Genomic DNA, 19515 nt, shown 5'->3' with positions numbered 1-19515 from the left:
AACAACTGAAGGAAGTGTGTATACATTCTAATACTTGTCGGCCATTGCAAGCGGCGTTCAGAATCACTTAGATACGGGAATGTGTAGCGTGAAGAGCAAGTGCTCTGTTTATTAAGAAGGATGATGTTCCCCTTCACAGTGGTAACCATTATTTTCGTGTCCCATTGTCACCATATCGCTGGTATATAATTTAGAGTGTTTTTTCACCTCCTCTATGACTTATTGGAAGGAACATACGATTTAGACCTAGTTAGGTCACTGTTTTCACCACTTAACCTGCGGTGTGACTTTGAGGAAAGTTAATTTAAATCGTTGTACCTCAGTATCTTCATCTATGAAAAATGGGCAATAATAATGTCATTATGGGGTTTTTGTCCTGATTCAATGAAATGCTCTGAAATATTATCTGTTTATGCGATAGCATTAAATTTTAGTTACTTTCTTGTCACCGCCATTTACTTCTAATAAAATGCTGTAGTATTAGGACATTTTCAAGTTAAGCTAGTAGATGGCAGTCTTGGGACTTGAATGTTAGTACTTTGATCTAAGTCTTGGTACTGTTTTCCTACTTTGTGAGGCTACATTCTGTGCTTATATGATAAAAATCCCTGAGGGTGTAAACATACACTTGTTGCAGTACAACAGAAAATACGCTCTTTGGATGATTTAATCGTCATTATTGTTCATATTGGAGTGCTTGTAACATGTTTATTCTTGTGTGGAAATTGGGTATTTCCTGAGACACAAGTTTACCTTAGTCTGTGGATTATTGAAGGTAATTCTTGCTTCCTACGCTTAAAAATTCTTGATTCACCTAGCCTATTACCACCTCATAGGAAGATAAATGTGGACTTCCATGAAATAGAAATCTAAAATTTAAATGTGCCTCTTATTCATGTGGCTATTACTTCTCTTTAATGTGTGTTTTTGGTATACTGAGTAATAATTGGTGGTGTTGACACCATAGGGTGATAGGAACAGTATGTGTATTGTGGGCATTAAACTTTTTAAAGTTTAATGTTTCTCAAATAAAAGTATTTTTGCTTTTTGGCAAAGTTATTATAAAACATTTTAAAGATCTAAAAGAATATGGGAAGTCCAAAATTTGCGTCTTTTCAAAGCTTTCATTTTAAAGAAAAGGAAACTGATGCCTGTATTTTTAGGTAACAGCAGAATGTGAAAAAAATTATTCTCAAATTCATTACCCTCCTTAGTTAAAGGGAAAAAGAATGCAGGAACAGGATAGTACTGGGGATTTGCAAAGACCAGTTTGGTTTATATGTAAGGCAGTTAATTTGCAATTAGGTGAAACCTGTCAAAAAAGGAAATAGTTTAGATTCAGTTTGATTCAGAGCTTCAAGGAGAATAATTTGGTAAGTACAAATTTGATTATGTACACATAATTACAGAACTGGTAAAGATATTTAATAATTTAGTTGTTACTTGGGCTGTTTTTGGGACTCTTTCAAACTTATTTTTAACTTGTTAAAAAGTTATTTCTTTTTAATGTCTTTTTAAAAGATCTTTGGGTTAGTCATTTTTGCTTATTGGGGCAAATCCAGTCTGGTATTTTATAACTGAGATGGATTATATATAGATGGAACGTTGTCTTCATATATGTGTGGAACCATCTTGGAAAAACTGGGTTAATGAGAAAAAATGGAAGATTTACCATAAGTTTATTCTTAAAAGTTTAATACTAATGTTTGATGTTATGGTCAAGGGAATTAAAATGAATAAATTTCATTAAGTAGTTTGTGAGCACTTTTGGATAAGGACGGGTTTCATAGTAGTCTGTTCGGTAACTAACACTTAAGCATGGGTACAGATTTGATTCTGCTTGAAAACTAGAGTTTCTGTTTATTTGTAAATAGTGAATGATTTTTTTAATCTGCAGACTGACTTTCTATAGATGAAAATAAGTTGCACGAGTCTGAGATGAGGAAGAACAAATTCTGTAACTTTGATACTAGATTTTATAGTGACAACTCAAAATTGATGCAGAATTATACCTCTTAAAAAAGTGAGGTATAAAAGTGACACTGATCTGCATTAGAAGGAGTAAAGAAGTAGTCTTATAATGCTATTTCTTAATCTGTATTTTAGCTCAAAGGAGATATTCAGAAAACCATGAACAAGGTTAGAATTTAATAACTATAGAACTAAGGATAAAGAAACTAAAATTGTTTAGTTTAGATTGAATGAAAGATAATCTTCAGATACTTGGTGGCTTCTCATGACATGGAGAGAAGAGGAAATTTTGTTTAAAGTATGTTACATGTTAAGTATATTAGGGATAAAGGAACCTATTCAAGGGGGATAGGTAGTTAAATGACTTACTAAGACAATTTGTGGGGTATGGACTACTCTCTTTGGAGATATAAGTAAATAAACAGATAACTACATATCAAAATCATCGCATTATTTCCCCATTTTTATGAAATTTTATTTCTCTACCAGTCGTATTCACTAATTTTTATGTGTGATTTTAACTTTTATGTACAGTCTATGGTAATGCATAGCTAACTTACAAATATAAATTTTGCGTCTTTTTTTTAATTAATTTTTCTTATTTTACTTTAATGAGAGAGAGTGTGGGCAAGCCAGGGGAGAGAGGGTAGGAGGGGGAGATAGAGAACCTTTAGCAGGCATGGAGCCTGACTCAGGGCTTGATCCCAGGACACTGGGATCATGACCTGAGCCTAAATTAGGAGTCACCAGCTGAGCCACCCAGGTGTCCCTGTGTGTCACTCTTGTATACACCCTAAGAACTATAGTAGGTTTAAGATACTTCAGAGAGTAACTTTAATTTGTATTTGGAGTCATTGCACATGATATGTATGATATTTTTGTTTAAATACGCTGGCAGGGAGTGGCCCATCAGATCAAGGTTTTCACATTAGGAGACATTCAGTTTTAGAGTTTTCCTTGCATTCCTACTCTTTTTACGTAGAAATCTTTGAGGCTTTATTTTATATGGTCTCTTATGTTTGTGAAACTTTGACACTGACAGAAAATACCTTAAAATGACAAATCAGTTTATAATGTAGAAGAGCACTATTAATCAGTGTAACCTCCAGATTGTTTACTAAATGCTTGCTAAAAATTTCTTTTCATTACTATTACTGTAAATGTTAATTTTAGTTGTGCCAAAGTGTTAACCACTAAATTAGGGTACATGTCACATCATTTTCAGGAAATGAAACCAGAAAGCAAAACTGTTTTTTTAGTGTTGGTAAATTGGTGAAAATAAGGGCAGAAATAGTGACATTATTAAAGCATATTTTTTACATTTTGGTTGCTTAAAATCCAGAAAGGGAATTTTTCCTAATTTAAGCCTTCTTATAAGTTTTTAAATCATTTCTAAGTTATTAGTCCAAAATTAATGTACCTTATTTGCCAGGAAGATCCAGAGCTTTTTAGTCAGTGATTTCATTTATCTGTTTAGTGACATTTAGGCTTTTCCCCCCAAATCCTATCCTTTTTGCCCCATTAGCACATGTAAAATATTAAATGTTCTTTTTACAAAATAGTTTTGTGACAAGTATTAATCTTGCTTGTACATAAGTATAATAAGAAATTAGTGTCAGGCCACGATGTATAATATTACATTTTTAAAAAAAATTTTTAATGTTTATTTTTGAAAGAGACAGAGCACGAGTGGGGGGAGGGGCAGAGAGAACCAGAAACAGACTCCAGGCTCTGAGCTGTCTGCACAGATCCCAACACAGGGCTCAAACCCACTAACTGTGAGATCATGACCAGAGCTGCAGTCAGTTGCTTAACTGTGATTGAGCTACCCAGGTGCCCCTAATATTACATTTAAAAACCACCTGCTAGGTACTGTTTTAAGTACTTACATATGTTAACTTGTTTACTCTGCTACAATTCCAGGGCACTAGAATGTGAAAGTGCTGTAGGAATCTTAGGCTCAGAGTATTCACACAGAGATATATTTGGGATTTGTTTGTTTTTTTTTTTTTTTAAATATAATTTATTGTCAAATTGGCTTATATACAACACCCAGTGCTCATCCCAACAAGTGCCCACCTCAGTGCCCATCACCCACTTTCCCTCTCCCCCACCCCCATCCACCCTCAGTTTGTTCTCTGTATTTAAGAGTCTCTTGTGGTTTGCCTCCCTCCCTCTCTGTTTGTAACTATTTTTTCCCCTTTCCTTTCCCCCATGGTCTTTTGTTAAAGTTCTCAAGATCCACATATGAGTAAAAGCATATGATATCTGTCCTTCTCTGGCTGACTTATTTCATTCAGCATAATACCTTTCAGTTTGGGATTTGAACCCAAGTGGTCTGGGGCTTTAACTCAGGCCCTAAAATCACTGTACTATACTGCCTCTTATTTTGAAGATGCATTTTAAAATGTTCCACTTTAAAAAGGCAAAAAAAAAAAAAAATGGACATGTTTTCTTTTTAAATGGAATCTATTTTATATTTAGTAGCAGAATTCTACCATTTTATTGCCAACTTGTCTTTTCCGACTGTTCAGTTTAGATATGATGTAGTATTTAGAAAAATCGTAATGTCTTTCTCCTGGAAATTGAAAATTTAATTCATTTAAAGTTTAATGGGTGATTAACTCAGTATGTAGAATAAATGTTATTTTGATCCAGAAGTTTATTTAAAATAAAGAAATTGAGATGATTTACTGTTGAAACTTTGAATTTAAATTGTTTATCAGTAATTGTAACATTTTATTAGAGGCTGTATGGCTCCTTCTCATACAGTTTTACAGAAATAACACATCAAGCAGACAGGAGAACTTGTAGGATATTTTTGTTTTAGTTACCTTGCCTGTATTTTAAAAGTGTTGGCTTATAGTAAACCACAAACACATAAGGATCCCTTTTTGGACTATGAATCCATAGGAAGAGCCCAGCCCAGAAATGCAAATATGAAAGTTTGGTATTTTATGTTCCATGTTTACCAAGTGATTTTGTTTTTCAAAAACAACTCTTCATGAATTTTCAAAGTCAAAAGACTTTTGAATTAAGACAGTGAAAATATTGATACCTCTTTAACATCTTCCTGAAAACTGATGGTTCAAGTAGCATTACTGCAAAGAGAACAATCAGTTTTGCCATATTAGTCATTAGATATATCCATTTTATTATATGAGTTTAATGTCACTTTTCTATTCCTCACTTTGAGAATCACTTCATTAATAAGCCATGATTATTGATAAAAGTGAATTGAAGCCATCAGACATATTAACAAGGAGATAATGGGAAGGTTAAGAGCAACCAATGAAGGTGTTTACTTGCATTATCTGATTTAGTCCTTAAAATAAGGATCAGGTATGTATTTATATTCCTTTCTTATAGGTAAGGAAACTGAGCTCAGAGAAACCAATTGATTTGCATGTGGTTCACAGTTGGTAATGCCACCACTAGCGAACATTTATTGAATGCTAACACTGTGTCGTTCACTGTTGTACATGCTTTATACTTAGAGTAAGTTTTCTTATTTACCTCGTTTTATAGATGCTTTGAAGAGTTCAGAGCTGCTTTAAATACCTGGTTTATAATGATTTAAAATACTAGGTATTATCAGTATCTCTTTAGTATTAGAAACGTCCTCATGCTGTCACTACTCAAATATATTGCAAATAGTATTTCATTAAATCATTATTCCCCTTAGCTCCTTTATAGAGTTTTTCAACAGTTACTAAAACAGTTGTTTTTCTTCTTGACTCAGTTCAGTTTGTGCCTTTTATTTTCATTTCCCTAGTTTCCACTGCAATTCATACTCTATATCTTATATTTTTTCCATCGAAGTCATCTCTCCACCCTCTTTTCCCATCTATTCTTTAAACAAGGGAAAGGAAGGAGCTCCTTTCAGTTTTATCATCCAGTTTACACAGAAGTCACTACTAAAGAAACATAGAATAAGACTGGTAGTAAGTAACCTCAGTTTTGGATACAGTTTAAATGACATATCTGAAGGCCTAATGAAGAATAACTCCTCAAAAAGAAGAAAAGAAGGTGAGATTTTAATAGGAGGCAGAAAACCTCTGTATGATTAACCTGTATTTGGTTATGCCTACAACACTCTTTACTACCTCCGTCAGTAAGATTCTGCATGGTTTCTTTATAGCCCTCCTCCCTGAAAAGGAGGGTAATAACTACCTTTTCTTCTCCCTGAGGAGGAGAGCTAGCTGTCCCTTCTCTCCTTTTAGTTTTGAGAAGACCCAAATAGTAATGTGATAATTCCTTACTGTTAGGAAAAATCATGTAGCAGAAGCAGCCATAGAAAGGACCTCCTTCGTGAAAGAAGTCAAAGACTTTCACAAGCAAGTCCAAGAGTGGCTCAGGCTATTCTAAATTTTAGAGAGCCAGTTAAATCAAAACCTGGAGCATTAAAGACCAAATTAATTACCCGAGTCAAAAGAGCATGAAGTTCCTTGAGTAAAATGTTACAAAAAAAAGATTAAAAATGATGAGGGTGAAATGATCATAGTAAAAGAAATATGAAAATTTGGGTTGTCTTATATTATTTATGTTTAAAAAGCTTGACCAAGTTTAACAGTTTAATCACAGGAGATTTATGTTTGATATAGATGGAAAATTTATATTCATAAATTTGAACGGGTTTCAAGCCGTAGAAGCTTAATTCTCTGGAGAAGTACAGCTGAATAGTTACATGTATCATATAGTTATGGTGATGGTTACAAAAATTATCACTCATTTACCGTGTTAAGAGCTTTATACCTGTTCTCATTTTGCAGATAGAGAAACTGAGGTACAGAGTTATATGTACACAGTCACACTTGGATCAGTGGTAGAGCAAAGATTCCCAAGCTAGATAGTCAACTCGAAAGCCCATATTTTAAACTGAGTGCATGATGCTCATTTAAAACTGAGCCATATACTCATATTATGGAAGCAGCTTTTTGAAAGAAGAATACTTTCAAGTTTTAAAATCAGGAAGTGATAGCTTTATCATATCAAAATAGCACTTTCATCTGTTTTCCATCTGAGGAACCTGTAGGATATTCTGTGGCTCTCTCCTTGGTTTAGCTTTCTAGTCTCTTAGCAGTCTCATTTCTAACTTATATAGCTCTGCTTTGGTACTGATGGTGTTTCCCATTTCCTGCAAATTACTTACTGATTTCTGCATCATAGGGCTTTACACATCATTCATATTGTTTCAAGTACATTTTACTAATTCTTGACATTGACTTTCTTCAAAACCTAGCTCAACACCAATTTCTGTAGAATCATCCCTAATAATCCTATCCACATATATGACCCTTCCACTCTTAGAAAGAAAGAAAGAAAGAAAGAAAGAAAGAAAGAAAGAAAGAAAGAAAGAAAGAAAAAGAAAAGAAAGAAAAGGGTGCCTTGTTGGCTCAGTCCATTGAGCATCCAACTTTGGCTCTGGTCATGATCTCATGGTTCGTGAGTTCAAGCCCATGTCGGGCTCTCTCCTGGCAGCTCAGAACCTGGAGCATGCTTCCAGTTCTGTGTCTCCCTCTCTCTCAGCCCCTCCACCACTTGCGCTCTCTCTTTCTCAAAAAAAAAAAAAAAAAAAAATTTAAAAACGTTTTTTAATAGTAAATAACAGCTTTATTGTGATGTAATTCACATATCATACAGTTTGCCCACTTAAAACTTACATTTTACTGGGTTTCAGTATTCTCATAGAATTGTGCAACCATTACCTTAATTAGTGTTGGAATATCACCCCTCCCCAAATCCTCCGTAACTGTTAGCAGCTCCCTTCTTCCCTGCCCCCCCCCCCCCATTTCTCCTCAAATCCCCCTGCTCTAGGCAGCTACTAATGTGCTTTTTGTTCTATAGATTTGCCTATTTTGGATATTTTGGAATCATATACATGATATTTGTGTCTGGCTTCTTCCGTGAAGTATTAGTACTTCATTTCCTTTTATTACTGAATAGTATTTCACTGTATAGATAATATACCACATTGAACTTATTGCTTCATCAGTTGATGAAATTTGAGTTGTTCATATTTTTGACTCTTATGAGTAATCCTGCTGTGAACATTCATGTGTAAGTTTTTGGGTAGATATAACTGATTTCTCTTGAGTATAGACCTAGAAGTGGAATTGCTGGGTGTCTATGTTTAATTTTTGAGGAACTGACAGGCTCTTTTCCAAAGTGGATGCTGCATTTTACATTGCCATCAGCAGTATATGAGGGTTCCAATTTTTCCACATCATTGTCAGCACTTGTTAATGTCTTTTTTTGATTACAGCCATCTTAGTGGATATAAAGTGGTATCTCATTGTAGTTTTGATTTGCATTTTCCTAATGATTAATGATTTTGCACATCTTTTCATATGGATATTGACCATTTGTATACCTTCTTTGGCAAAATGTTTATCTAGATCCTTTGCCCATTTTTAAATTAGATTGTTTGTATTACTGAGTTTTGAGAATTTATGTATTATAGATACAAATCCCTCATTAGAGAAATGATTTGCAAAATTTTCTTCCATTCTCTGGGTTTTCTTTTCACTTTCACAATTTTACTTGGCCTCTTTCCTGAGTTCCTTTTTTAATCTTAGTTTAGATGTAAAAAGAGGTCATAAAAATTAGTTCTTGCTAACTGATGAATTTAATGTGCAAAGCAGAAAATCAGTTGGAAATGCTTGAAATTTAAAATGAAGATATAAAGAGATTAATCAAGCCATTGTTTTATTTGAAAGGACTTCATAGCTTTCTTTGGTTAAGTTTAACTGAAACAATGAAATCCTGAGTTATAGTTTGGTACTTTTTTTAAAAGCCTGTATATTATCTGGTTTATAATGGCTTAAAATGCTAGATATTATCGATATCTCCTTTAGTCTTAAAAATGGTTTTATGTTCTTGCTATGTAAATGTAATCTAAATAGTATATCATTAAGTTAGAGAATGAATCTTAGAGTGAATTAGCATCGAGAATTGTTTATTCTGCTAATTGTGCATAAATAGTTATACATGTTTTTTTCTGAAATTGTGTGCTACGTTGAATTAGGCTGAAATATTTGTGTGTTTTCTAAGTGGTAAAAGAATTACTATTTTATGTATACGTTGCAGAGAAAAAGGTGGGTTTTTTAGGAAATAAATGACATATTTATGTCAGTATTAGACAAAGAGGAACTGCTTATCTAAAAGTTGTAAGTATAAACATACTAATGGAGAAAAGAAAAGAAAGAACTATGCATTCATTAGCTCTATGATTTTCTAAATGCAGCTACTGAGATTCCCTCATTGCCCCATACTGCTTTTAAACTTCTTTGTGTCTAAAACTATTTCTCATTTATTGGCCCCTATATATCTTTCCTTAAATTTGCTTCCAGCGTGCATAAAAACACTAAACAACTTATAGAATTCTATCTTTACCCTGCCACCACCAAAAAAAGAAATAAGAAGAAGAAGAAAGAAACTTGGCCTTTTTAGTTCTTATGGTAGGTTTTCAGCATTTGACGACTGTCTTAAAATTAACTTTATTTTGGGTCCTAAAACTGACCCAGCTACTTTGGAGCCATTGAAACCTATTCCGTCCAGACCACAATACAATTTGTTTTTCTTGACGCATTCAGATATTTAGCACGATATAATATAGACCTTTTTGAAGTACTTATAGCTTTATGTAAGTTTTTTACTCACTAAAGATTTGATTTGTATTTGATCCTCCCAGTAATCTTGTGAGGTATTTCCAGTGGTCTTCATGAAATGTAAATCAGATCATGTCTTTTCCCTGCTAAAAATCTTACAGCGGTTTTCTGTTACACTTAGGATAAAATCCTTATTATTACCCTAAAGGCATTGTACAGTCTGAGTCCATTCTACATCTCTAGCCTTGACTAGCATTTCTCTCCCCACCCCTCCACCCCCTTATAAACTCCAATATCATTTAGTCAGTTCCTCCAACATACCAGACTCCCAAAGTTCTGGTCCTAGCACATGCTGTTCCTCTTGTCTAGATAGCTTTTTTTCTTACTCTTTCTGAAATAACTTCTATTCATATGCTAAAATGTTACTTTTTCAAAGAGGCTTTCCTTTGATCTGAATAGGGAGCCCTTATATATTTTCATAATTTCCAGTACTTTCCCTTCACAGCACTTATAGTATTTTACTACATATGTTAATTACTTAATTAGTGTCCTCCACTGGACTCTGAATTCTGTGAATATAGGGACCTTGGCTATTTTGCTAGCTGTCTGTTCAATATTGAATAGTATATATGTAGTAGACCTTCAGTATTTATTGAGTGAATAAATGAATTGCCATTTCTAAGTTGAACAATCTAAAGGTTTTAGCACTAACCTCTTTAAGATCTCACAGCAAAGACTTTGGCCTAGTCCTTTTTCTTTCGAGTATGGTTGACAACTCTGTACATGATGCTCTGCTTACCACAAGTGTGGCTAACATCTGTCACCATACAACACTATTGTGATGTTATTGACTATATTCCCTCTGCTGTACCTTTTATTCCCAGGATTTATTTATTCCATAACTGGAAGCCTGTATCTCCCACTTACCTTCACCCATTTTCCTCATCATACAACCTCCAGATATTATCAATAGTATGTCATTAAACGAGATAATTAATCTTAGTACTTCCCTCTGGCAACCATCACTTTATTCTCTGAATTTATATGTCTGATTCTGCATTTTGTTTGTTTTTTAATTCATGTTTTGTTTTTTAGATTCCACATGTAAGTGACATCATACCGTATTTGTCTTTCTTAGTCTGACTTATTTCACCTAACATAATACCCTCTATAGCCTAGTTCTTTCTCTGTTCTAAATTTAGAAATTATATATATTCCAGTCTGATTTCGGGAGGTAGGAAAATTTGTAAGCAAAACTAAGCATGAAAACAAATTGAGATTAGATGTGAAAAAAAAAATTTACCCATGATTTAGTATTCACCTACCATTCTGGAAAACCTCCTAAAAGAAAGATGGTGTTCACTTTTTGTGTAGCCTTAATTGACATGAAAGTGTGACTCTCATATAGGCATAGTGTGAACACTCAGGCTTTCTCTACTAAATTCTTGATAGGCAAAGATCTAACATTTACCAAAGATGCCGCACTTTGAAAATTCTTATTTTCTTCATACGTAAAATGGCTAATAGTTGTTAAACTATGCCTTTTGAATAAGTATTTCACTTTTTATTTATAGCTTGGTAATAACATTATGATGTCCCTCTACTATTTCCGTTTTTAGGAGAACGCTTACTGTTTCATAAAGAGGGGAATGGTACGTGGTTTTACTAAGCATCTATTACATCTTTAGGTCTTTATTAAATGGGACTTGTAATCAAGTTTAATGTATTAAAAAAAAAGCATTGAACTTTAGAGTTTGAAAACTAGAGTGCTTAATGAAAAACAGGCCTTGGGGCGCCTGGGTGGCTCAGTCGGTTAAGCGTACGACTTCGGCTCAGGTCACGATCTCGCGGTATATGAGTTCGAGCCCCGCGTGGGGCTCTGTGCTGACAGCTCAGAGCCTGGAGCCTGTTTCAGATTCTTTGTCTCCCTCTCTCTCTGACCCTCCCCCATTCATGCTCTGTCTCAAAAATAAATAAACGTTAAAAAGAAAAAATTAAAAAAAAAAATAGGACTTGCATTACTCATGTATGCAAGTAGAGTTGTATTTCATTAGTAAGTCACATTTTCTGAGTTTTGGTTTCCCCATCAACTAAATAAAAAAAGAAAGGAAAGGTTACTCTAACTATAAACTAATTAACATGAAAGCACTTTATACAAAACTTTTTATAAATATAAGGCTTTTATATTTTGTTATGTGGTAGAATTCTGATTTAAGCAATGAGCAACGTGATCATATTTGTGTCTTTAAAATGTCTGTGGTAGCAGAATGGAAGGGAAATTGGAAGCAGTAAACTTAAAGTGGAAAGACAAGTTGGGCAGCCATTGCAATAATCTGTGCCACTCAAAAATGATAGGGGAGGGGAGGTACAGAAATAAGGTACTTTTCTGAAGTTACTTGGTTACTAGATGTTATAGGGTAAGGAAAGGAGGAATACAGGGTAGTATTCTGGTTTCTGGCTTGGGAAATTAAATTATTGATGACATTTATTAAAGGACCCTTAGTGAAGGAGTAAACATGAAGGTGTGAAAATGATTAATGACTGGAGGTTGAAATGTATGAAAAAACCAAGTTGACATGGACTAGTAGGAATTGGAAATATGACTTAAGGATGTGAGGACTGGCCCTGGGATGCAGATTTTGGAATCATTGGTATGAAGTACAATATCATTGGAGAGTATGAACAGTGAGTGAAGAAGAAATTAGCAACTCTGTGAAGTAGTAACATTTGAGCAGAGGAAGCGAAAGTCGCAAAAAACAAAAGGTAGTATCACATAGTTTAACTTAAAATTTTTTTTGCTTATTTTTGAGAAGGCGAGACAGAATCCAAAGCAGGCTCCAGACTCTAAGCTGTCAGCACAGAGCCCAACGTAGGGCTCGAACTCACAAATCGTGAGATCATGACCTTAGCCAAAGTCAGAAGCTTAACTGACTGAGCCACCTGGGTGCCCCTCACATAGTTTAACTTTAGAAAGGCTTGATAAGGTACATAATACTATGAATCCTTTGAATTTGTAAGAAACTTTTTGAGGGCTCTTTGGGGTAGGAAGACTTCTTGTACAAGGGTGAAGAGTAAGTGAGGATTGAGGAGTAGAAACTTAAGCTTGATTGCAAGGACAAATCAGAAGAATGGAAGTAGATACAGAAGGAAATGAGTGTAAAAGTTGGGAGGTGATGTGGGGGAAAAGGGTGAAAGAATTGGCCCTTTTTACATGCTGAGTGGGAAAAAAAAAAGGTAAGATACAAGGAGAAACGAGAGTAGGGGTTCTTAATGGGGTAAGTCTCCAACAAGGCAGAAGGAAATTAAATCCAAAGCTTAGGATCGAAAATAATTACCTTGGATTTAAAGAGGGTTACATCCTTCACCAAACTGTAACAGAATCAGATAAGAATAAAGATGTGAAGCGAGAGAGTTGGACAGAAAGTAGAGGCATCTAACTTCCTCAGAAAGTAGGGAAGCAAGATTGTCTGTTCAGCCTAATGGATGAGAGAGTTAGACTGGCAAAGTTGAAATTTTTGGAAATAGAGAAGGCTATCTGAAGATATGCTGGAGGATTGTGGGTTATCTCTGAAGGATTTGAGAGACTGAAGACCATAGATCTTTAATCTCCACGAGATTTTCTTTACTAATTTTTGAACCCAGATAATATTAACATAATGATAAAAATATTTTCATATTAGCGTACTAGTGTGGAGAATCATGGGTAGTGCAAGGGTGAGACACTCATGAAGTTCCTTGTAACCCACTGAAACAGAGGGAAATGGTAGTGATTAAGCTACAGCCAGAGGCCTCAATCATAAATAAAGTGATTTTGATCATATTTTGGTGCATGTTCCTCATGGCATTTTATATGGGAGCACAGCCAGATGTCTTCAGATTATTAAAAAAAGGACTCTATAGATTTCACCTTTGGTCTCATCTATAAGATATAGAGTCTGTTGTGCAAGAAACTTAAATTAGTGCATTCATCACAAAGCAATTTATTATTACCCTTCTACACTTTGGACTCTCTGGATATTTGCAGATTGGTATTTAGATGAATTTTAGATGGTTGCAAATCTATAAAGTAATACTTCGTACTAAAACTTGAACCAGCTTAAAATCAGTATATGTGTCAATTTTGGGATTTTTGATTGTTTTGCTTATATCATCTTCCCAGATATCAAGGGTTATAATCTGTACTTTCTATATTTTATGTGCTTTTCTTTTCTTTTGAGATATCACCCAATATCTCAAAGTAGAAAAATATTCTACTTTTCTGGCTTACTTACTGGTTGCTTTAGTTACCAAAGGAAATAATTTCTTGAGAATGAATACATTAATGTGTGTCAGAAGCATAATTTGATAAATTTAGAAATAATCAAGTAAATCATGCTTTTTCCAAAGAAAATTCTCCAAAACTTATGTAAACTTTTTATTAAAATTCAAATGTGAATTTATCTATTTGGAAAAGATCATATAAGATATGAGATTAGTATAAGAGATAACATAAACCTACAATTTCAAAAATAAATACTAAAACAAACTGCATTTTATACATTTTGTTGTACATATTTCTATCCCAATTTAAAAAAAAAAACCTAAGTTGTATTTATAATTTTCTTATTTTTATGGTGGAAATGTCTTTTCATTTATTGACTGTCACTTAACTCTTACCAGTTTTGACCTCAAAATTATTCAGTCTATACATTTGACTCCATTTTTGTGTGTGTATATGTATACCGTATATATAAACTGTTATTCTATCTTAAATAGAAAATATTAGCCATGTTTAATGTCCTATTTCAGGAAGACAGAAGAGTATAAAGGAAAATATAACAAAACACTTGTGTACACATCTCTTAGTTTAAAAAAATAAAACCTCAGGTGGCTCAGTTGGTTAAGCATCTGACTTCAGCTTCTTTTGTGAGGTCGAGCCCCGCATTGAGCTCTGCACCCTCAGTGCAGAGCCTGCCTGGGATTCTCTCTACTCCTCCCCCACTTGTTGATGCACATGCTCTCTTTCAAAATAAATAAACTTTAAAAATAAATAAGCAAGTAAGTAAAACATTACAGAAACAGTTGAATGTCCCTGTGTATGTTTCCCTAGTCCCATCCCCTTCCCTCCCTTGTCAGAGGGAGCCACTGTCCTGAATTAGGTTATTGTTATTACTTTAAATTCTATATTTAGTTTTATAATTATTAAAATTATCTTATGTATATATTTTAATATATGCATGGATCATTAAATAGTATGTACTGTTTGTGGCATGTTTTTAAGTTTTCTGTAGTTCTGTGTGTGCATATCTGTTATCTTTATGTATTTGTGTTATATTACATGTGTCTTATTTTTTTGGTTTAACATTGTAGTTTTGAGATTTATCCTTATTAATACATGTAGTTGTATTTTTCATTAGAATTCTTGTGTAATATATTTGGTATGAAAAGTGGATATTAGGTTTTTTCCCCCTTTTTCATTCTTGACAAATTATGCTGCAGTATATATTCTTACAGTTGTATTTTTGTAAATATGTGCCAGAGTTTCTGTAGGGTAAAACTTAGTAATGACACTACATGATCATGTGGTATATACATCTTCATCTTTAGTAGATATTGCCAAACTACCATCCAAACTAGTTGGAAGGAACTAGCAGGTTCTAGTTTACTCCCCTGTGGCAGTATACAAGTTCCTGTTACCCTACATGTTCTCCACAACTTAATATTGTTGACACATGTGCACATGCTTGTGTTCACCAGCTTCATGATATGGTTCAGAACGATATGGTACGGTGTTAGTTTCTTTTTTTTTCCATTGCTGATGAAATTGAGTATCTTCTCATATGTGTAGAGGCCATTATGACTTTCTCTTCTGTGAGTTGCTTTTTTTTCCTTTTTCTGTTAAAAGAATTTTTTTTATTTACTAACTTAAAGGACTTTTTCATGTATTGTAATCCTTGGTCGGTTATGTGGAGTATAAGTATCTTCCCCAGTCTGTATGTTATCTCTTTACTTAATGGTGTCTTTGTTGTTGAAGCTTTTCATTTTAACCTTGGCAAGTTTATCAGTCTTTTTTTGCTTTTTGTCTTAACTCTTCTATATTCTAAGGTAATGAGGATTTTCTCCTATCTTTTTTTTTAAATTATACTTTTACTTTCACATTTACATTTTTAATCCAACTATAACTTATTTTTGTACAGTTAGTTCTGTTGTAACACGGCATGTGTTCCTAAAAATCACTGTGTAATATGCAAAATCATGCAATAAACACAGCATATGGGAAAAATGGGTCTGGGACACAGCACTCAGAAAATTTTTGTCAGTGACACATTAAAAAATATAATAGGTGCGCCTGGGTGGCTCAGTTGGTTGAGAGTCCGACTTCAGCTCAGGTTATGATCTCACGGTTTGTGGGTTCAAGCCCCATGTCGGGCTCTGTGCTGACAGCTCAGAGCCTGGAGCCTGCTTTGGATTCTGTGTCTCCCCCACTCTCTGCCCATTCCCTGCTCATGCTCTGTCTCTCAATAATAAATAAACGTTAAAGTTAAAAATATATATATATAATAAAAGTGATAGCACAGTTTTACATATGTTAAATTGTTAAGAAATATAGAACTACCATAATAAATATGACATTTTTCTTTTGAAAATGATGAAGTTGACTTGCGGAAGTAGGATTTAAAGGGTTGCAGCTTGTGAGTTATTGTGGAGAGTTGGAAGGAAAGTTTTCTGAAACCTGCCAAGAAGTTGTGGGATTTTTTGTTTTTGTTTTTTAATTTTATTTATTTAAGTAATCTCTACACCCAACATGGGGCTAGAACTCACGACCCTGAGATCAAGAGTCACATATTCTTCCAACTGAGCCAGCCAGGTGCCCCTGGAATCTGCCAAGAAGTTTTAACAGCAGATGTGGCAAATGTGACTCATAACACACATGAAGGTTTGAAGTGTGTGTGCTTTGTGCATTCCTAAGCCGTTCAGTGCAGCTGAGTAGTTTGCTACATCACCTTGTGTGTGTGTCAGTGTTAGGACTATGGTAAAGCAATCTAGGCATTTATGGGGCAGAATTGAAGAAGCTTCCTATTAGGGTTTCTAGGCATCTTACCTGCCTTACCCTAGTCCCAGCTCTGCTTGTGTATTAAAGTAGTGCTTTAACATATACTGAAATTTGTGCTATTGTCCTCAAATATATTAATCATGTTTAGTATATAAATACATTTAACATTTTCAAGTTTTCAAAACAAACATTAGAGTAGAACAGACTGCATATGTGAGGTAGAGCTCTAATTTTTTCCCCCACACATTTAACCAGATCTTTCCCCACTATTCATAATCATGTTTTGGCATATATCATAGTTCCACATACACATGAGTCCAATTCTTGTTTCTTTGTGCTGTTTTCATTGGTCTCTTTGCTTCTCTCTATGCCATGATCACATTTTTTACCCACAGATCTGGCACTAACTTTGTAACCTTGGGCAAGTTATTTCTGTGTGCCTATGAAATTACAATAGTACCTACATTATTGGGTAAAGGAATAAATGAACCAATATATTAAAGTGCTTAGAAGTATGCACCTGGCCCAAGAATAAAACTCAGATGTTAATTATTTTGTTATTAAAAGTAATTTCTTTAACTTAATAAAGAGTCTTGATAACTAGTAGGCTGATATTGCCATCTTGTTTTTCCTAATCTAAACTGAGAGGAAATGGGAAAGGCTTATGGAAAGATTCCCTGAGAAAGTGACATGTAGAGTATCTGAAAGATGATAGGAACTAAATAGATGTTGGGAGCAATAGGAGAATATTCTAGGCAGATGGAGCTGTAAGGCAAAAAATGGAGTATCTAGCAACTGAAAGAAAGTTCTTGTAGTTAGATCTCAGCACAAAGAAAATTAGTACCAGTTGAGACCAGATAGGTAGGTAGGAGTAGATAGATCAGGCAAGCCCTAGTAGGCAATGTTAAGGATTTTAGACTTCATCTTAAAATCAAAGTTATAACAGTTTATAAAGATTATTATTTCATGACTTTTATTCTTTCTTAGCAGTCTAAGAATAAAAGTTATGAAAAAATCAATCTTTACAAATGGTTCTAGCTATTCAAAAAAAAAAAAAATCCTCAGAAACTGAAATTGGTCCATCTGGATCCTAATAGCACACCAAGGATTAAGAGTGCTGTTGAGAGAGGCACCTGGGTGGCTCAGTCAGTTAAGTATCCAACTTCGACTCAGGTCATGATCTCAAGACTGGTGAGTTAGAGCCCCATGTCGGGCTCTGTGCTGACAACTCAGAGCCTGGAGCCTGCTTCAAATTCTGTGTCTCTTCCTCTCTCTGCCCCTCCCCTGCTCATGCTCTTCCTCTCTCTCTCAAAAATAAATAAACATTAAAAAATTAAAAAAAAAAAAAAGAAAGAAAAATGAGTGCTGTTGAGAATGTCTAAGTCCTGTCTTTGTTCACTTATTTGTAATCGTTGAGAGGTACTGATTCTGTTGTAGGCTTTTATCAGTTCACATTGAGGAGTCTTACATTTTGGCAGATACGCAGATTAGGGGTTAAGTTTTTATAGTATAACAAATCTATGTATATGTCTTGAAATATTATTTTTTTTAGTTGTCAACTTCATCTAATACTATTATCTTTCTTGAGTATACTTGAGAAGTCTACATACTTTTTTTAAATTTTGAACTATTTCTTAATTTTTTTCAATTTATTTAAATCCAAGTTAACATATAGTGTAATAATGGTTTCAGGAACAGAATTTAGTGATTCATCACTTACATTTAATACCCCGTGCTCATCCCAATAAGTGCCCTCCTTTTTTTTTTTAATTAATTTTTTAATTTACATCCAAGTGAGTTAGCATATAGTGCAACAGTGATTTCAGGAGTAGATTCCTTAATGCCCCTTATTGGCCCATCCCCCCTCCCACAACCCCTCCAGCAACCCTCTGTTGTTTATATTTAAGAGGCTCTTACGCTTTGTCCTCCTCCCTGTTTTTATATTATTTTTGCTTTCCTTCCCTTATGTTCATCTGTTTTGTCTCTTAAAGTCCTCATATGAGTGAAGTCATATATTTGTCTTTCTCTGACTAATTTCACTCAGGATAATACCCTCCAGTTCCATCCACATAGTTGCAGATGGCAAGATTTCATTCTTTTTGATTGCCAAGTAATACTCAATTGTATGTATATATGTGTATATACAAGAAAGTATGTATGTGTGTATATATATATATATATATATATATATATATATATATAAATACACACACACACACACACACGCACATCTTCTTTATCCACTCATCCATCAATGGACATTTGGGCTCTTTCCATACTTTGGCTATTGTCAGTAGCACTGCTATGAACATTGGGGTACATGTGCCCCTTTGAAACAGCACACCTGTATCCCTTGGATAAATACCTGGTAGTGCAATTGCTGGGTTGTAGTGTTCTTCTATTTTTAATTTTTTGAGGAACCTTCTTACTCTTTTCCAGAGTGGAGAAGTCTACATATTATTTCTATAATAGATGTTCCTGTTTTTTCCTACATTTCCTTCATCTTTCATTACCACAAAATTCCACAAATAAGATATAGGTAGCCTATAATAGAAATATGATGGACTTTTTAATTGAAAGTAGTGTTGAAAGCAGGTAAATATCCATCAAATGAGAGAGTATCCTCTTACAGTAGTAGTAGTATACAGAAAGTAGTCACTTCATGATCTGAGAGTTGAACTAGAAATATTATGGCAAAAGACGAGATGAATACTACCCAGTACAAACTTATACTATAACAGTAAAGGATTTATTAAATACTTTGGCAGATAAAATGCCATCTTTTAGAAGTATCTTTTAAATATAAATAGAATTTGGTAATATTTCCCAAGTAGTTTTAATGTAAGTTTTATAAATCGCTTGTTATTTATAGTATTACTGTTAATCTATAAATTCAGTGTG

At 34.1% G+C, this 19515-nt stretch overlaps 1 protein-coding gene across 5 annotated transcripts in view; it reads left to right on the top strand.

The window, feature by feature from the left end:
• The window catches only part of USP15 (ubiquitin specific peptidase 15), a 117208-nt gene that overhangs the window by 954 nt on the left and 96739 nt on the right, over nucleotides 1–19515 (top strand). The gene's annotated exons all lie outside the window — the stretch shown is intronic.

Source organism: Panthera pardus, unplaced genomic scaffold (genome assembly GCF_024362965.1).
Source record: "Panthera pardus isolate Hobbes unplaced genomic scaffold, ASM2436296v1 HiC_scaffold_6, whole genome shotgun sequence".
NCBI classification, from domain to species: domain Eukaryota; kingdom Metazoa; phylum Chordata; class Mammalia; order Carnivora; family Felidae; genus Panthera; species Panthera pardus.
This window is presented reverse-complemented; position numbering and strand designations above follow the sequence as displayed.